At 43.4% G+C, this 19148-nt stretch overlaps 1 pseudogene; it reads right to left on the minus strand.

Moving 5' to 3' along the window:
* Positions 1-155: 155 nt before the first annotated feature.
* On the minus strand, positions 156-16956 carry LOC115460741 (annotated as a pseudogene).
* Between the last annotated feature and the right edge of the window lie 2192 nt (positions 16957-19148).

The following is a 19148-nucleotide window of genomic DNA, read 5'->3' on the forward strand; positions in this document are numbered from 1 at the left end:
GAAAATAAAATAGAACCTTTCCAATGTAAACAGGGTCAATGCTAAACTAAAAATAAAACAAAATATGAGTCCATAAATGGCAATTGTGAATCTCAAATTATGTATCTCCTGATTTGCTTGGCTGTATTGTGCTGGTGGTTCTGGTTCCAAGATGTCTACAGTTGTGATTCTGAGTCCTGGACTTTACTGAAGACTGTAATATCTTTCAGGTGAACCCAAGATGTATGGTTCTCAAACTTGGCTTCCACTTTATACTTTCTATAGGCTAGGTCTCCTATTTTCAAGGACTTGAGGTTTGCAGAACCATCAGCACCCTGATCTTTATCTTTGTCATATATCCCCCACTTCTGGCTTGCAAAATCTGATTGAAGCAAGACAGAAATGTTATTTCTAATTATAAATGGTTCTAGAACACTAGGGATGAGAGAGCAGAGGTTACAAAAGAAAAGGTTACAGAAAAATTAAAGTTCATAATTATTATGTAGAAAGGTCCATGTGATTGACGTATCTCCAGAAGTCAGTGTCGCTCTCTGGTATTAGGAAGATGCTGTAGGCACACAGTTGCGGTAGTGTATACACATGGTCACACATGGGAAATGGCATGCAGGTTCTGGAAAACATGAATCTTGAAGGATAGGAAACAGAGAGTGGGGTTAAATGGGCAGTATTCACAATGGAGAAGGGTAGTTAGTGGGGTTCCTCAGGAGTCTGTGCTAGGACCGCTGCTTTTTAATATATTTATAAATGATTTAGAGATGGGAGTAACTAGCGAGGTAATTAAATTTGCTGATGACACAAAGTTATTCAAAGTCGTTAAATCGCAACAGGATTGTGAAAAATTACAGAAGGACCTTACGAGACTGGGAGACTGGGCGGCTAAATGGCAGATGACGTTTAATGTGAGCAAGTGCAAGGTGATGCATGTGGGAAAAAAGAACCCGAATTATAGCTACATCATGCAAGGTTCCACGTTAGGAGTTACGGACCAAGAAAGGGATCTGGGTGTCGTCGTCAATAATACACTAAAACCTTCTGCTCAGTGTGCTGCTGCGGCTCGGAAAGCGAATAGAATGTTGGGTATTATTAGGAAAGGTATGGAAAACAGGTGTGAGGATGTTATAATGCCGTTATATCGCTCCATGGTGCGACCGCACCTTCAGTATTGTGTTCAATTCTGGTCGCCGCATCTCAAGAAAGATATAGTGGAATTGGAAAAGGTGCAGCGAAGGGTGACTAAAATGATAGCGGGGATGGGACGACTTCCCTATGAAGAAAGACTAAGGAGGCTAGGGCTTTTCAGCTTGGAGAAGAGACAGCTGAGGGGAGACATGATAGAGGTATATAAAAAAAATGAGTGGAGTGGAACAGGTGGATGTGAAGTGTCTGTTCACACTTTCCAAAAATACTAGGACTAGGGGGCATGCGATGAAACTACAATGTAGTAAATTTAAAACAAATCGGAGAAACTTTTTCTTCACCGAACACGTAATTAAACTCTGGAATTTGTTGCCGGAGAACATGGTGAAGGCGGTTAGCTTGGCAGAGTTTAAAAAGGAGTTAGACGGTTTCCTAAAGGACAAGTCCATAAACCGCTACTAAATGGACTTAGGAAAAATCTACAATTCCAGGAATAACATGTATAGAATGTTTGTACGTTTGGGAAGCTTGCCAGGTGCCCTTGGCCTGGATTGGCCGCTGTCGTGGACAGGATGCTGGGCTCGATGGACCCTTGGTCTTTTCCCAGTATGGCTTTACTTATGTACTTATGTAGAATATTTTTTTTAATGTTTAAATGATTTTTATTAAATCACCAACAACATACATCCATGTACTGAACTGTAGAACTTCAGCAAGTGGAGGAGTGGCCTAGTGGTTAGGATGGTGGACTTTGGTCCTGAGGAACTGAGTTCAATTCCCGGCACAGGCAGCTCCTTGTGACTCTGGGCAAGTCACTTAACCCTCCATTGCCTGCCACATTGAGTCTGCCATGAGTGGGAAAGTGCGGGGTAGAAATGTAACAAAAAAAAAAATCAGGTTAACCATGTACAGCGCAATACAATCAACATGCGAAGTAACATTGCAAGAAAAAAAAAGGATAAAAACATGAAGAAGATGTAATATTATATCATTTGGCACTTTAATATAGTAGCCAGCCCAAGCTAAGTACAAACAGCTGTTTTTCCTACCAAAATAATTAAATATCACTTATATCATTGGACTTTGCAAGCAATTAAGGCAGGAAGGGAGGGCTGACGGTGCGATGATGCAGGAACTTTAAAAAAAGAGACTATGATAAAATGAGAAGAACGGTAAAAAAAAAACTTAGGGGGGCAACTGAGAGAGTAAAAACTGTACAACAGGCTTGGACGCTGTTCAAAAATACCATCCTGGAGGCCCAGGCCATACATATTCCGCGAATGAGAAAAGAAAGACGGAAGTCCAAAAGACACCCGGCCTGGTTGAAAAGTGAGGTGAAGGAAGCTATTAGGGCTAAAAGAAACGCCTTCAGAAAATGGAAGAAGGAACCGTCTGAAAATAACAAGGAACAGCATAAGGATTGTCAAAGCAAATGCAAGGCGCAGATTAAGAAGGCCAAGAGGGAGTATGAAAAAGAGATAGCATTAGAGGCAAAAAAACATAGTAAACATTTTTTTCGGTATATTAAAAGCAGTAAGCCGGCAAAAGAATCGGTTGGGCCGCTGGATGACCGAGGGGTAAAAGGGGCGATCAAGGAAGACAAAGACGTAGCGGAGAGACTGAATGAATTCTTTGCTTCGGTCTTCACCGAGGAAGATTTGGGTGGGATACCGGTGTCGGAAATGGTATTTCAAGTGGAGGAGTCGGAGAAACTTACTGACTTCACGGTAAACCTGGAGGATGTAATGGGGCAGTTCGGCAAACTGAAGAGTAGCAAATCTCCTGGACCGGATGGTATTCATCCTAGAGTACTGATAGAACTGAAAAACGAGCTTGCAGAGCTACTGCTAGTGATATGCAACTTATCCTTAAAATCGAGCGTGGTACCGGAAGATTGGAGGGTGGCCAATGTAACGCCCATTTTTAAAAAAGGCTCCAGGGGAGATCCGGGAAATTATAGACCGGTGAGTCTGACGTCGGTGCCGGGGAAAATGGTAGAGGCTATTATTAAAAACAAAATTACAGAGCACATCCGAGGACATGGATTACTGAGACCAAGTCAGCATGGCTTTTGTGTGGGGAAATCTTGCCTGACCAATTTACTTCAATTCTTTGAAGGAGTGAACAAACATGTGGACAAAGGGGAGTCGGTTGATATTGTGTATCTGGATTTTCAAAAGGCGTTTGACAAGGTACCTCATGAAAGGCTACAGAGGAAATTGGAGGGTCATGGGATAGGAGGAAATGTCCTATTGTGGATTAAAAACTGGTTGAAGGATAGGAAACAGAGAGTGGGGTTAAATGGGCAGTATTCACAATGGAGAAGGGTAGTTAGTGGGGTTCCTCAGGGGTCTGTGCTAGGACCGCTGCTTTTTAATATATTTATAAATGATTTAGAGATGGGAGTAACTAGCGAGGTAATTACATTTGCTGATGACACAAAGTTATTCAAAGTCGTTAAATCGCGACAGGATTGTGAAAAATTACAAGAGGACCTTACGAGACTGGGAGACTGGGCGGCTAAATGGCAGATGATGTTTAATGTGAGCAAGTGCAAGGTGATGCATGTGGGAAAAAAGAACCCGAATTATAGCTACGTCATGCAAGGTTCCACGTTAGGAGTTACGGACCAAGAAAGGGATCTGGGTGTCGTCGTCGATAACACACTGAAACCTTCTGCTCAGTGTGCTGCTGCGGCTAAGAAAGCAAATAGAATGTTGGGTATTATTAGGAAAGGTATGGAAAACAGGTGTGAGGATGTTATAATGCCGTTGTATCGCTCCATGGTGCGACTGCACCTTGAGTATTGTGTTCAATTCTGGTCGCCGCATCTCAAGAAAGATATAGTAGAATTGGAAAAGGTGCAGCGAAGGGCGACTAAAATGATAGCGAGGATGGGACGACTTCCCTATGAAGAAAGACTAAGGAGGCTAGGGCTATACAGCTTGGAGAAGAGACGGCTGAGGGGAGACATGATAGAGGTATATAAAATAATGAGTGGAGTGGAACAGGTGGATGTGAAGCGTCTGTTCATGCTTTCCAAAAATACTAGGACTAGGGGGCATGCGATGAAACTACAGTGTAGTAAATTTAAAACAAATCGGAGAAACTTTTTCTTCACCAAACGTGTAATTAAACTCTGGAATTCGTTGCCGGAGAAAATGGTGAAGGCGGTTAGCTTAGCAGAGTTTAAAAAGGGGTTGGACGGTTTCCTAAAGGACAAGTCCATAAACCGCTACTAAACGGACTTGGAAAAATTCAAAATTCCAGGAATAACATGTATAGAATGTTTGTACGTTTGGGAAGCTTGCCAGGTGCCCTTGGCCTGGATTGGCCGCTGTCGTGGACAGGATGCTGGGCTCGATGGACCCTTGGTCTTTTCCCAGTATGGCATTACTTACAGTGGGGGAAATAAGTATTTGATCCCTTGCTGATTTTGTAAGTTTGCCCACTGACAAAGACATGAGCAGCCCATAATTGAAGGGTAGGTTATTGGTAACAGTGAGAGATAGCACATCACAAATTAAATCCGGAAAATCACATTGTGGAAAGTATATGAATTTATTTGCATTCTGCAGAGGGAAATAAGTATTTGATCCCTCTGGCAAACAAGACCTAATACTTGGTGGCAAAACCCTTGTTGGCAAGCACAGCGGTCAGACGTCTTCTGTAGTTGATGATGAGGTTTGCACACATGTCAGGAGGAATTTTGGTCCACTCCTCTTTGCAGATCATCTCTAAATCATTAAGAGTTCTGGGCTGTCGCTTGGCAACTCGCAGCTTCAGCTCCCTCCATAAGTTTTCAATGGGATTAAGGTCTGGTGACTGGCTAGGCCACTCCATGACCCTAATGTGCTTCTTCCTGAGCCACTCCTTTGTTGCCTTGGCTGTATGTTTTGGGTCATTGTCGTGCTGGAAGACCCAGCCACGACCCATTTTTAAGGCCCTGGCGGAGGGAAGGAGGTTGTCACTCAGAATTGTACGGTACATGGCCCCATCCATTCTCCCATTGATGCGGTGAAGTAGTCCTGTGCCCTTAGCAGAGAAACACCCCCAAAACATAACATTTCCACCTCCATGCTTGACAGTGGGGACGGTGTTCTTTGGGTCATAGGCAGCATTTCTCTTCCTCCAAACACGGCGAGTTGAGTTCATGCCAAAGAGCTCAATTTTTGTCTCATCTGACCACAGCACCTTCTCCCAATCACTCTCGGCATCATCCAGGTGTTCACTGGCAAACTTCAGACGGGCCGTCACATGTGCCTTCCGGAGCAGGGGGACCTTGCGGGCACTGCAGGATTGCAATCCGTTATGTCGTAATGTGTTACCAATGGTTTTCGTGGTGACAGTGGTCCCAGCTGCCTTGAGATCATTGACAAGTTCCCCCCTTGTAGTTGTAGGCTGATTTCTAACCTTCCTCCTGATCAAGGATACCCCACGAGGTGAGATTTTGCGTGGAGCCCCAGATCTTTGTCGATTGACAGTCATTTTGTACTTCTTCCATTTTCTTACTATGGCACCAACAGTTGTCTCCTTCTCGCCCAGCGTCTTACTGATGGTTTTGTAGCCCATTCCAGCCTTGGCAGGTGTATGATCTTGTCCCTGACATCCTTAGACAGCTCCTTGCTCTTGGCCATTTTGTAGAGGTTAGAGTCTGACTGATTCACTGAGTCTGTGGACAGGTGTCTTTCATACAGGTGACCATTGCCGACAGCTGTCTGTCATGCAGGTAACGAGTTGATTTGGAGCATCTACCTGGTCTGTAGGGGCCAGATCTCTTACTGGTTGGTGGGGGATCAAATACTTATTTCCCTCTGCAGAATGCAAATAAATTCATATACTTTCCACAATGTGATTTTCCGGATTTAATTTGTGATGTGCTGTCTCTCACTGTTACCAATAACCTACCCTTCAATTATGGGCTGCTCATGTCTTTGTCAGTGGGCAAACTTACAAAATCAGCAAGGGATCAAATACTTATTTCCCCCACTGTATGTACTTATGAAGTGGTGTTGTGTATATAAAGCTGGTTTTTAGCTTCACCAATGCACCCAGTTCTGAGTACTGTTTAAATATATCTAATATAGTTATACAGCTATATTGTTTGACACGTATATAGGGGTTTTTTGTTACTATGATAAGCGAAAATAGGTTTCTATTTAGCTTTAGTCATTTGATTTTTTTGAGGAACCTGAAATTTTACAGGTCCCCAGATCAATTGCGTTTAAGAAATATAGGATAACAACTGGGCACCAAAACACGATTCAACTGACTTCTTCACTGTTTGGGACGAACGATGCAATGAAATCCTCAACAAAATAGCGCCCATATGTACAAAATCAGCACAAAAACGCAATAAAATACTCTGGGTTAACGAAGAACTAAAAATTCTAAAAACGCAAACTAGAAAATTAGAACAAAACTGGAAAAAAACAAAAACGAACAATCACTAAAGGCCTGGAAAGAAAGTCAAACAAAATACAAATATAAAATAAGACAATCGAAAAGAAACTTCTACAGAGAACAAATAGGCACAGATTACAAAGACACAAAGAAGTTATACAAACTAATAAACAACTTACTTAACACCAAAACGGTAACTACACCGAATGCAAACCTCCCACATGCAGACAATCTTGCCAAATACTTTGAAGAAAAAATTACCAATCTAAGCAAGAATCTGCATCTGGGAAATATTAATCCAGAAACCTTCATAAATGAACTAGATCCAAACCCAAGGGAATACCCGGCAGACCGTATTTGGAATAACTTCACTCATCTAAGCACCAAAATAATAGCTCACGCACTCAGAAAATTCTCCTCCGCCCACTGCCAACTAGACACCTGCCCCAACTATATAATGAAAATACCCCCTAATCAATACATCACAGAACTCACAGACCACCTTAATTATCTGTTCAAGAGAGGCCTATTCCCACAGGACAGAGGAAATATCCTACTAACTCCCATCCCAAAAGACACCAAAAAAAAGTAGAAGACACCTTAAATTATAGACCGATAGCATCCATACCCCTAACAACCAAACTGACAGAAGGCATAGTCGCTAAACAACTAACAGAATACCTCACTGATTTCAACATACTGCACGAATCTCAATCTGGCTTCAGACCTCAGCACAGTACAGAAACAATACTAACCACACTCCTGACCAGATTCAAGCAGGAAATAGCAAGGGGTAAAAACATCCTCCTACTCCAATTTGACCCATCAAGCGCATTCGATATGGTCGACCTCCACATACTACTGAGAATCCGCGTCAAGATAGGAATTACAGGAAAAGTACTCTCTTGGATCAAGGGATTTCTGACATCCAGAACATACCAAGTCAAATCAGATATGTCTCCACCTTGGAAAGCGGAATGTGGAGTAACACAGGGATCACCGCTCTCACCTATATTATTCAACCTAATGATGACACCACTGGCTAAATCTCTATCCAAACAAGGCCTCAATCCATTTCTCTACACAGATGACATCACCATCTATATTCCCTTCAAACAGAACCCCACAGAAATCACCAAGGAAATAACAGCATGAACATCATGGAATCCTGGGCATCGGCATTCAAGTTAAAACTCAATAGAGATCAAACCCAATGTCTCATTCTCTCGTCCCAATACAATAATGTTCTCCCCTCGGCAATTAACGCACTGGTTTCATCCCTCCTAATTTCAGACCACTTGAAAATCTTAGGCATAACAATTGACCGCAACCTAACGCTAGAAAGCCAAGCTAAGAACACGACCAAGAAAATGTTCCACACTATGTGGAAGCTCAAACGTATAAAACCTTACTTTCCCAGGGATTCATTCTGCAACATGATCCAAACCATGGTGCTAACCCATGTAGACTACTGCAGTAGTATTTACGTAGGCTGCAAAGATCAAATCATAAGAAAACTACAGACAGCACAAAACATGGCTGCCAGACTCATCTTCGAAAGCGCGACACCCCTCCTAAGAAGCTTACATTGGCTTCCTATTAACGTTTGCATAACATTCAAAATATGCACAATAGTCTACAGAATCATGTACGGACTCCCACCAGATTACATGATGGAACTTATCGATCTAACATTAAGAAACGTGACAAGAACAGTAAGAACCTACCTAACCCTTCACTACCCCAATTGTAAAGGTATAAAATACAAATCTTCACATGCCACCAGCCTCTCGTTTATAGGCACACAACTTTGGAACTCACTACCCAAAGACCTGAAACTCACAGAAAACTACCTACAATTCAGAAAAAACCTGAAAACACATCTTTTCAAGAAGTCTTTCTCCTCTGGATCTGCCTAATCCCACACCACCATACATCAGGAAAAGCTTAGAACTGGAGTGGAGGAGTGGCCTAGTGGTTAGAGCACTGGTCTGGCAATCCAGAGGTGGCCAGTTCAAATCCCATTGTTGCGCCTTGTGATCTTGGGCAAGTCACTTAACCCTCCATTTTTTTTTTGTTACATTTGTACCCCACGCGCTTTCCCACTCATGGCAGGCTCAATGCAGCTTACATGGGTCAATGGAGGGTTAAGTGACTTGCCCAGAGTCACAAGGAGCTGCCTGTGCCTGAAGTGGGAATCGAACTCAGTTCCTCAGGACCAAAGTCCACCACTCTAACCACTAGGCCACTCCTCCACTGTTGCTACTATTTGAGATTCTACATGGAATGTTGCTATTCCACTAGCAACATTCCATGTAGAAGTCAGCCCTTGCAGATCACCAATGTGGCCGCGCAGGCGTCTGCGAGTCTGACGTCCTGCACATACATGTCAGACTCACAGAAACAGAAGCCTGCGCAGCCTTCTACCTGGAATGTTGCTAGTGGAATAGCAACATTCCATGTAGAATCTCCAATAGTATCTATTTTATTTTTGTTACATTTGTACCCTGCGCTTTCCCACTCACGGCAGGCTCAATGCGGCTTACATGGGGCAATGGAGGGTTAAGTGACTTGCCCAGAGTCATAAGGAGCTGACTGTGCCAGGAATCGAACTCAGTTCCTCAGTTCCCCAGGACCAAAGTCCACCACTCTAACCACTAGGCCACTCCTCCACTCCACTCCATTGCCTCAGGTACAAACTTAAATTGTGAGCCCTCCTGGGACGGAGAAATATCCAGAGTACCTGAATGTAACTCACCTTGAGCTACTACTGAAAAAGGTGTGAGCAAAATCTAAGTAAATAATATTAACCTCTCTCACAATATGCTAATATAGCAACCTAAGTGTACTTCTTAGACTTCTACAGATCTAAATTTTGTAACCACTTTTTTAGCAATATGTAAGCCACATTGAACCTGCCATACGGTTGGAAAATGTGGAATACAAATGCAATAAATAAATAAATAAATAAATAATTGGGCTAGGTTGTCATGTCCTCGGCTGTACCCAGGTCACCTGGTGCATCACGATTTTCTGTCCCATATAGGTACATAAGTAATGTCACACTGGGAAAAGACCAACGGTCCATCGAGCCCAGCATCCTGTCCACGGAAGCGGCCAATCCAGGCCAAGGGCACCTGGCAAGCTTCCCATGATCCTGCCTAAACAGTTCAGCTCCATGTTGCAAAGCTCTTTGGTACACCAGCTTAGATCAATAATGACAGCTTAATTCTCCTAAAAATACAGTTCAGACCCGGTCTAGACATCTATGAAGCAAAGCTTAAATTGACCTAATCTCCCTATAGGCCCAAAACCAACCATAACATTACCGCACTCAGTGCATGTTAATGGCTTTACTCCTCTGTGAATTCTTTGGTGCATCCTAAGGCTTGATTTCTGACTGAAATTCTTACTACACTCAGTGCATGTAAATAGCTTCACAGCTGAATGGATAATCTGGTGCCTTTTTAGCGATCTGTTCTCAGTGAAGCTTTTACCACATTCAGTTCACGTATATGGCTTCATACCTGTGTGGATTCGCTGGTGTTTGGTCAGTGTTGCCTTCACACTAAAGTTTTTACCACATTCAGTGCATGTAAATGGCTTCTCTCCAGTGTGGATTCTGTGGTGTACAGTCAGGCTTTCATTCTTACTAAAGCTTGTACCATATTCAGTACATGTAAATGGCTTCATTCCAGTGTGGATTCTCTGGTGTTTGATCAGTGTTCCCTTCGTAGTTAAGCTTTTACCACACTCAGTGCAGGTAAATGGTTTCAGTCCTGAATGGATTACTTGGTGCCTTTTAAGTGCACTCTTGCTATAGAAGCTTTTACCACAAGCACTACAAGTAAATAGTTTCACCCCTGTGTGTATTCTCTGGTGTATGGTCAGTCTTCCCTTCTCACTAAAGCTTTTACCACACTCAGTACATGAAAATGGTTTCAATCCCAAATGGATTTTCTGATGTCTTGTGAGATTTCCCTTCCCAGTGAAACTTTTACCACACTCAATACATGTATATGGCTTCTCTCCTGCATGGATTCTCTGGTGTATCATCAGTGTTCTCTGCTCACTAAAGCTTTTACCACACTCACTACACGTAAACAGATTCTCCTGTGTGGATTCTCTGGTGTATGATCAGACTTCCCATTACGCTAAAGCGTTTATCACACTGATTACATGTAAATGGCTTCTTTTGTGTGGACACTCTGGTGTATGATCAGTGTTTTCTTCGCAGTAAAGCTTTTACCACACTCACTACATGTAAATGGCTTCTCACCTGTTGTGTGTCTTCTCTGGTGTATGGTCAGTGTATACTTCTCAGTAAAGCTTTTACCACACTCACTACATGTAAACGGCTTCTCACCTGTGTGTCTTCTCTGGTGTATGATCAGTGTTCCCTTTTTACTAAAGCTTTTACCACACTCAATACATGTAAATGGCTTTTCTCCTGTGTGGATTCTCTGATGTCTGGTCAGTGTATTCTTCTGAGTAAAGCTTTTAGCACACTCAGCACATGTAAATGGCTTCTCTCCTGTATGGATTTTCTGGTGTTTGATCAGTATTACCTTCGTACTTAAGCTTTTACCACACTCAGTGCAGGTAAATGGTTTCAGTCCTGAATGGATTAGCTGGTGCCTTTTAAGTGTACTCTTGCTGAAGAAGCTTTTACCACAAGCACTACAGGTAAATGGTTTCACCCCTGTGTGTATTCTCTGGTGTAAGGTCAGGCTTTTCTTCTCAATAAAGCTTTTTCCACACTCAGTACATGTAAACGGCTTCTCTCCTGTGTGTCTTCTCTGGTGTATGATCAGACTTCCCATTACGCTAAAGCTTTTACCACACTGATTACATATAAATGGCTTCTCTCCTGTATGGACTTTCTGGTGTGTGATCAGTTTTCCCTTTGTACTTAAGCTTTTACCACACTCACTACATGTAAACGGCTTCTCACCTGTGTGTCTTCTCTGGTGTACGATCAGTGTTCCCTTTTTACTAAAGCTTTTACCACACTCAGTACATGTAAATGGCTTTTCTCCTGTGTGGATTCTCTGATGTATGGTCAGTATATCCTTCGCAGTAAAGCTTTTACCACACTCACTACATGTAAATGGCTTCTCTCCTGTATGGATTTTCTGGTGTTTCATCAGTGCTCCCTTCGTGCTTAAGCTTTTACCACACTCAGTGCAGGTAAATGGTTTCAGTCCTGAATGGATTAGCTGGTGCCTTTTAAGTGTACTCTTGCTGAAGAAGCTTTTACCACAAGCACTACAGGTAAATGGTTTCACCCCTGTGTGTATTCTCCGGTGTATGGCCAGGCTTCCCTTTTCACTAAAGCTTTTACCACACTCAGTACATGTAAATGGCTTTTCTCCTGTGTGGATTCTCCTGTGTATGGTCAGTTTTCCCTTCTCACTAAAACTTTTATCACACTCAGTGCATGTAAATGGCTTCTCTCCAGTGTGGATTCTGTGGTGTACAGTCAGGATTTCTTTCTTACTAAAGCTTTTCCCACATTCAGTACATGTAAATGGCTTCACCCCTGTGTGTATTCTCTGGTGTAGGGTCAGTCTTCTCTTCTCAATAAAGCTTTTTCCACACTCATTACATGAATACGACTTCAATCCTGTGTGGATTCTCTGGTGTAGGGCCAGTGTTTTCTTCGCTCTAAAGCTTTTACCACACTCACTACATAGAAATCGCTCAATGCTGTGGATTCTCTTGTGTGATGTGAGGTGTTCTTTCTGACTGAAGCTTTTACCACAGTCAGTACATGTAAATGGCTTCTCTCCTGTATGGATTTTCTGGTGTCTGATCAGTTTTCCCTTTATATTAAAGCTTTTACCACAGTCATTACATGGAAATCGCTCAATGGTGTGGATTCTCTTGTGTTTTGTGAGGTGTTCTTTCTGACTGAAGCTTTTATTACAGTCAGTACAGGTAAATGGTTTCATTCCAGTGTCACTTTTCGGGTGGTCTCCGAGACTGTCTGTAGTGAAGCTTTTACCACACATAGTAGAGGTAAATGGTTTCAATACTGAATTAAGTCTCTTGCGCATTGTGAGGTTTCCTTTCCAACAAGTGCTTATACCACTGTCAGCACAAGTATATAATCTCTTGTTTTTCTGGTCATTAGAGAGGTTTGTCTTCCTGCAAAATATTTGTTCAGATTTAGTACACTTGTCCAGTTCCTCACCAGTTTGAGATTTTTTACGATCTGTGAATGCATCTCTATAGCTAAAGCTTTTCTGACATTCAGTACTTAAAACTGATTTCTCTCCCGGGAGGAATTTTGCATTTCTTGTGAAGTTTTCTTCCCAGTTGAAGCTTTGATCACATTCAGGACATGAAGATATTGTGTTTTTAGTGGTGTCTTTTGTAATGTCTGTTTTACTGATAAAGTTTTTCTCATATCCTGTACACATTCTAGTTTCTTTATTAGTTTTCTCATGTTGCATTAGCTCTTTCTTCCTACTGAAACCTTTCCCACATGCAGAGCCTGTAAAATGTTTTTCTTTTATGCATGTTTTCTCTTGTCCCTGTAGTTTCCTCTTTTGACTGACGTTTTTCCCACTGTCCGTACATGTAGATGGTCTCTCTTCAGTATCAGATCTGTGATGTGATTTTAGTTGATCACCGAGGAAAATCTCACAAATATCACAGGAACAGCTTTGATCTCTCATCCGGTTTCTCTCCTCTTCCCCTGTCTGTATGATGTTACTGGTACTTTGAGTACACAGAGCTGAGCCTCCTGGTGAAGGTTTTTGTTTATTTTGATTTTTTCCCTTTTCTTTCCAGTCAGAACAGGAACGAGTCTTCTCTTTCTCTCTTTCTGGTAACATCTTTTCCCCTTCCGGCTTCTCAAGGAGCTTCCAGTTGTGTTTCTCTGTATTACTAGGTTTAGGATCGTTTTCTAAGTAAAAAAAAGAGCATTGCGTATGATTATAGGAGAAGAACAATTTAACAAGTTTACTAATAGATTATCCACCCTTTTGCTGCTGGAAATACAACATAACCAAGCCGATGATTATCAGCCACTCATAAAACACACGATCTCACTCAAGTTGACATTTAAAAGCTCCTGTTTGGCCTTTCCACATTAGCATAAGAATAGCCATCGGAGTCTTGATCCTGTCTCCAACAGTGGCCAGTCTGGTCCCAAGTGCCTGGCAGACCCCAAATGAAGCATCTAATTCTAATGGTTCATTTTCCAGTGACGAGCAATGGCTTTGCCAAGTCTACCTGGACTTTTCCACCAGAAACGTTCAAACCTCTTTTGAACCCCTCTATCGTAGTAATACACAGACCCCTCAGTACAGAAAATACAACATATTCATGCTGATGATTACCAGAGATGCAAATAAAATACATGATCTCCCTCAAATTGATATTTAAAAGCTCCTTGTTGGCCTTTCCACATCGGTATAACAGCCGTCAGAGTCCTGATCCCGTCTCCAATGGTGGCCAGTCTGGTCACAGGCACTTGGCAGATCTGAAAAAGTTATGGTTTATTTTCCAGTGATGAGCAATATCTCTCCCAAGTCTACCAGCCTGAGAATATTTTTATGGATTTTCCTCTTTTGAAACTCTCTATTGTATTCGCTTTGACCACATCCTCTGGTACCGTCCACAGCTTAATTATGCACTGCAGGTAAAACAACCTTTCTACATTCTCTTAGGCTTCCGTTGTGGTTGTCTGGGTCTGCATAAGTGGAACCCATGTTTCAGTTGGGTTTATTTATTTGTTTTATTATTTTTTTTTGTATCCCCTTATCCAAAGCGGCTTACGTCGTATCAATAACCCTTGTAACAATGAACAGCGAAACCCTTGAAAACAGGGTGAAACTTAGCAACTTGACTTGGCTTAGCATTGCAACATTAGTTGACGTTGGAGAAGATATGGGCAACTCTATATAAAGAAAGGCTAGTGGCAGAGGTTAAAATAGAATAGGAATGTGGGTAGAACCTGATGAGGGCGTTATCGTACTGTGGCTTTCTTCAGGATGGCTGAAACGTCTGTTCTAGTTAGATATGGCAAGATCCAGACAACCGCAATACTCAAACTTTCCATGATTGAGTTGTATGGAGCGCCTTCTGGTTTTTTGTTCCCTCCCTCTCATGATTTTATCACAAATCCCTCTGTCTGTTGTTCTTTCATGAATTACATCTAAGTGCTAATCATTTGTTTGCCTGCCAATGAAGTTGCTGTCAAAGCCCTTTCCAGCCCATCCTAAGCCAGACTGCAGTATACGGGACACAGCACCGGCCCTAGTTCATCACGACCGGAGTCGCCATCTAAGCATCACTGAACACATCCACACCCATACAAGCCAGTGGCGTAGCCAGACTGCCAATTTTGGGTGGGCCTGAACCCAAAGTGGGTGGGCACAAAATTTTCTCTCTACCCCCCCCCCCCCCCCAGCAAAATTTAGTCACACTGAGATGCATTTGTCACACAGGGTAAAGTGCTGCTTTTCAGTGCATCAGGTTTCAGAAAATAATTTATTTCATAGCCTAACACCCTTTTCAATGAGCTTTCAGAGGCCAAAACCTCCTGCTTCAGGTCAGTATAATGCTGTTACGGTATCCTCTCCTGACCTAAGGAAGGAAGTATTGGTCTCTGAAACTTTATTAACACAGGTACCATATTACTTTATCCTAAATTAAAAATTAAATTATTTTCTTTATCTTTGTTGAATGGCCATTTACTTTTTCTCATTGTGTTGCTCCCAGTCTCTAGATTCTGCTTTCCTTTGTTTTCGCTTAACTCTTCTGCCAGGGTTTCCTGGCCATTTGTCATTTTTCTCTCCTTTTTCTTTGCTTTCTTCAATATTTTTCTGCCTCTCTCTCTGTCCAGATTTAATTCATTCTTACTATCCATTCTTTAATTTCCTTCATCTACTTATGGCTTTTCATCTTTTTCTCACCCTTGTTCTCCCCATGCCCCTTCCTCTTATTCTCCAATCTTTCACTACTCCCCCTTTCCATGCAGCAGCTCTCCTCTTTCTCTCCCCATCCTTCCAGTGTCTCCCCTCTCTCTCCCCATCCTTCCAATAGTCTCCCCTCTTTCTTTCTGCATCCTTCCATTGTGTCACCTCTTTCTCCCTACCCTTCCATCCAGCGTCTTCCCTCTTTCTCTCCCCATCCTTCCACCCATCTACCCTCTCTCCTGATCCTTCCATCTAATGTCTCTCCCCCTCCTTCTAACCAGTGTCTATCTCTCTACCCTTTTCTGTTCAGTGTCCCTTCTCTCTCCACATCCTTCGTCTCTCCCCTTTCTTTCTGCATCCTTTCATCCATCTCCCCTCTTTCTCTCCCCATCCTTCCATCCAGTGTCTCTCTCCCCATCCTTCCGTTTTCCCTCTTTCTCTCCCCATCCTTCCATCTGTTTTCCCTCTTTCTCTCCCCATCCTTCCGTCTGTTTTCCCTCTTTCTCTGCCATCCTTCCGTCTGTTTTCCCTCTTTCTCTCCCCATCCTTCCGTTTTCCCTCTTTCTCTGCCATCCTTCCGTCTGTTTTCCCTCTTTCTCTCCCCATCCTTCCGTTTTCCCTCTTTCTCTGCCATCCTTCCGTCTGTTTTCCCTCTTTCTCTCCCCATCCTTCCGTTTTCCCTCTCTCTGCCATCCTTCCGTCTGTTTTCCCTCTTTCTCTCCCCCTTCCGTTTTCCCTCTTTCTCTGCCATCCTTCCGTTTTCTCTCTTTCTCTGCCATCCTTCCATCTGTTTTCCCTCTTTCTCTCCCCATCCTTCCGTTTTCCCTCTTTCTCTGCCATCCTTCCGTTTTCTCTCTTTCTCTGCCATCCTTCCATCTGTTTTCCCTCTTTCTCCCCATCCTGCCATCCGTTTTCCCTCTCCCGATTCAGGCCCGCCAGCCCCAGCTCCCATTGCCGGCCACTGCTGCTTTTCCTGTTGAGCAGCAGGGCCAGCGCTACAAAAAGAAGAAGCGCTCGGCTGACTGAGCTGAGCGCCAATGCTAACGACGAGAAAAAACGTTTTAAAAAAAGCGCAGCACCACAGGCAGCCTCGAAGCATTGGCTGCTGGCTCTGCAGGCTCCTCCCGTCTCTTACGTCACTGCCCCTGGAGCGAAACAGGGGAAGTGATGTAAGAGACGGGAGGAGCCTGCAGAGGCAGCAGCCAATGCTTCGAGACTGCCTGCGGTGCCGCGCTTTTTTTTTTAAACATTTTTTCTCGTCGTTAGCGTTGGCGCTCAGCTCAGTTAGCTGAGCGCTTCTTTTTTTTGTAGCGCCGGCCCTGCTGCTCATCAGGAAAAGCAGCAGTGGCCGGCAATGGGAGCTGGGGCTGGCACGGGCCTGGAGGAAAAGTGGGTGGGCGGGCCAGAGCTGAAAGGCCCACCCAAGCCCACCCGTAGCTACGCCCCTGATATAAAAACTCTAAACTTAAATGCTTGTACCATCCATTTTCTAAGTAGCGATCCTCTGTGTTCAGCCCACGCCATTTTGCATTCTGTCACCATTTTTGTCTCTACCACCTCCCTAGAGAGGGCATTCCAGACATCGAGCACCCTCTCCGTGAAAAAAAGAATAACATGTAGGAATCAATTATTATATCAAGCATTATCAACTGTGAAGTTTTGACATTTTATGACACGGTGAGGGTTTGTAATGGAAGTGAATTTTAAAGATTGTTTTTCAACCCTGTCTTGAACGACCAGTGCACTCGGGGTCTGTATTATTGATTAGAAAGTAATTCTGTTTAAAAATTATTGTTTAAGTGTTACTTTAAAGGATTGCTTTTCAACCCTGCTTTTGTCCGACAATACACTCTGAAATCTTGTCTTTGACCGAAAGTAACTTTTCTTGTGAATATAAAAAACAAGTTGGCATGCAGAAGATAAGACACAACTGGACTTGGGAAAACATGTGACCAAGTTCCCACAAACGTAAGCAGAGAAGCAGTCTGTAATTTTCCATAGAAGCTTTCTGTAACTTTCCTTAGCTCTGGACATGGGCTCAGAGACTAATAAAAGGGAGGGCTTGTCACAGCGGAGTTGAGGTTCATCTGTGAGTAACGTACGGACTGCGCAGAAGGTTTATTCCTGGTCAATAAGGAGACTCTGAGCTTTCGCCGCAACGGACCTCCCGGCTGATGAGATAAGAGCCTGAGCTTCCAGACCAGTGATGATTGTATGTACAGTGGTGGAAATAAGTATTTGATCCCTTGCTGATTTTGTAAGTTTGCCCACTGACAAAGACATGAGCAGCCCATAATTGAAGGGTAGGTTATTGGTAACAGTGAGAGATAGCACATCACAAATTAAATCCGGAAAATCACATTGTGGAAAGTATATGAATTTATTTGCATTCTGCAGAGGGAAATAAGTATTTGATCCCCCACCAACCAGTAAGAGATCTGGCCCCTACAGACCAGGTAGATGCTCCAAATCAACTCGTTACCTGCATGACAGACAGCTGTCGGCAATGGTCACCTGTATGAAAGACACCTGTCCACAGACTCAGTGAATCAGTCAGACTCTAACCTCTACAAAATGGCCAAGAGCAAGGAGCTGTCTAAGGATGTCAGGGACAAGATCATACACCTGCACAAGGCTGGAATGGGCTACAAAACCATCAGTAAGACGCTGGGCGAGAAGGAGACAACTGTTGGTGCCATAGTAAGAAAATGGAAGAAGTACAAAATGACTGTCAATCGACAAAGATCTGGGGCTCCACGCAAAATCTCACCTCGTGGGGTATCCTTGATCATGAGGAAGGTTAGAAATCAGCCTACAACTACAAGGGGGAACTTGTCAATGATCTCAAGGCAGCTGGGACCACTGTCACCACGAAAACCATTGGTAACACATTACGACATAACGGATTGCAATCCTGCAGTGCCCGCAAGGTCCCCCTGCTCCGGAAGGCACATGTGACGGCCCGTCTGAAGTTTGCCAGTGAACACCTGGATGATGCCGAGAGTGATTGGGAGAAGGTGCTGTGGTCAGATGAGACAAAAATTGAGCTCTTTGGCATGAACTCAACTCGCCGTGTTTGGAGGAAGAGAAATGCTGCCTATGACCCAAAGAACACCGTCCCCACTGTCAAGCATGGAGGTGGAAATGTTATGTTTTGGGGGTGTTTCTCTGCTAAGGGCACAGGACTACTTCACCGCATCAATGGGAGAATGGATGGGGCCATGTACCGTACAATTCTGAGTGACAACCTCCTTCCCTCCGCCAGGGCCTTAAAATGGGTCGTGGCTGGGTCTTCCAGCACGACAATGACCCAAAACATACAGCCAAGGCAACAAAGGAGTGGCTCAGGAAGAAGCACATTAGGGTCATGGAGTGGCCTAGCCAGTCACCAGACCTTAATCCCATTGAAAACTTATGGAGGGAGCTGAAGCTGCGAGTTGCCAAGCGACAGCCCAGAACTCTTAATGATTTAGAGATGATCTGCAAAGAGGAGTGGACCAAAATTCCTCCTGACATGTGTGCAAACCTCATCATCAACTACAGAAGACGTCTGACCGCTGTGCTTGCCAACAAGGGTTTTGCCACCAAGTATTAGGTCTTGTTTGCCAGAGGGATTAAATACTTATTTCCCTCTGCAGAATGCAAATAAATTCATATACTTTCCACAATGTGATTTTC

The sequence above is a fragment of the Microcaecilia unicolor genome, chromosome 1 (genome assembly GCF_901765095.1).
Source record: "Microcaecilia unicolor chromosome 1, aMicUni1.1, whole genome shotgun sequence".
Taxonomy (NCBI): Eukaryota; Metazoa; Chordata; class Amphibia; order Gymnophiona; family Siphonopidae; genus Microcaecilia; species Microcaecilia unicolor.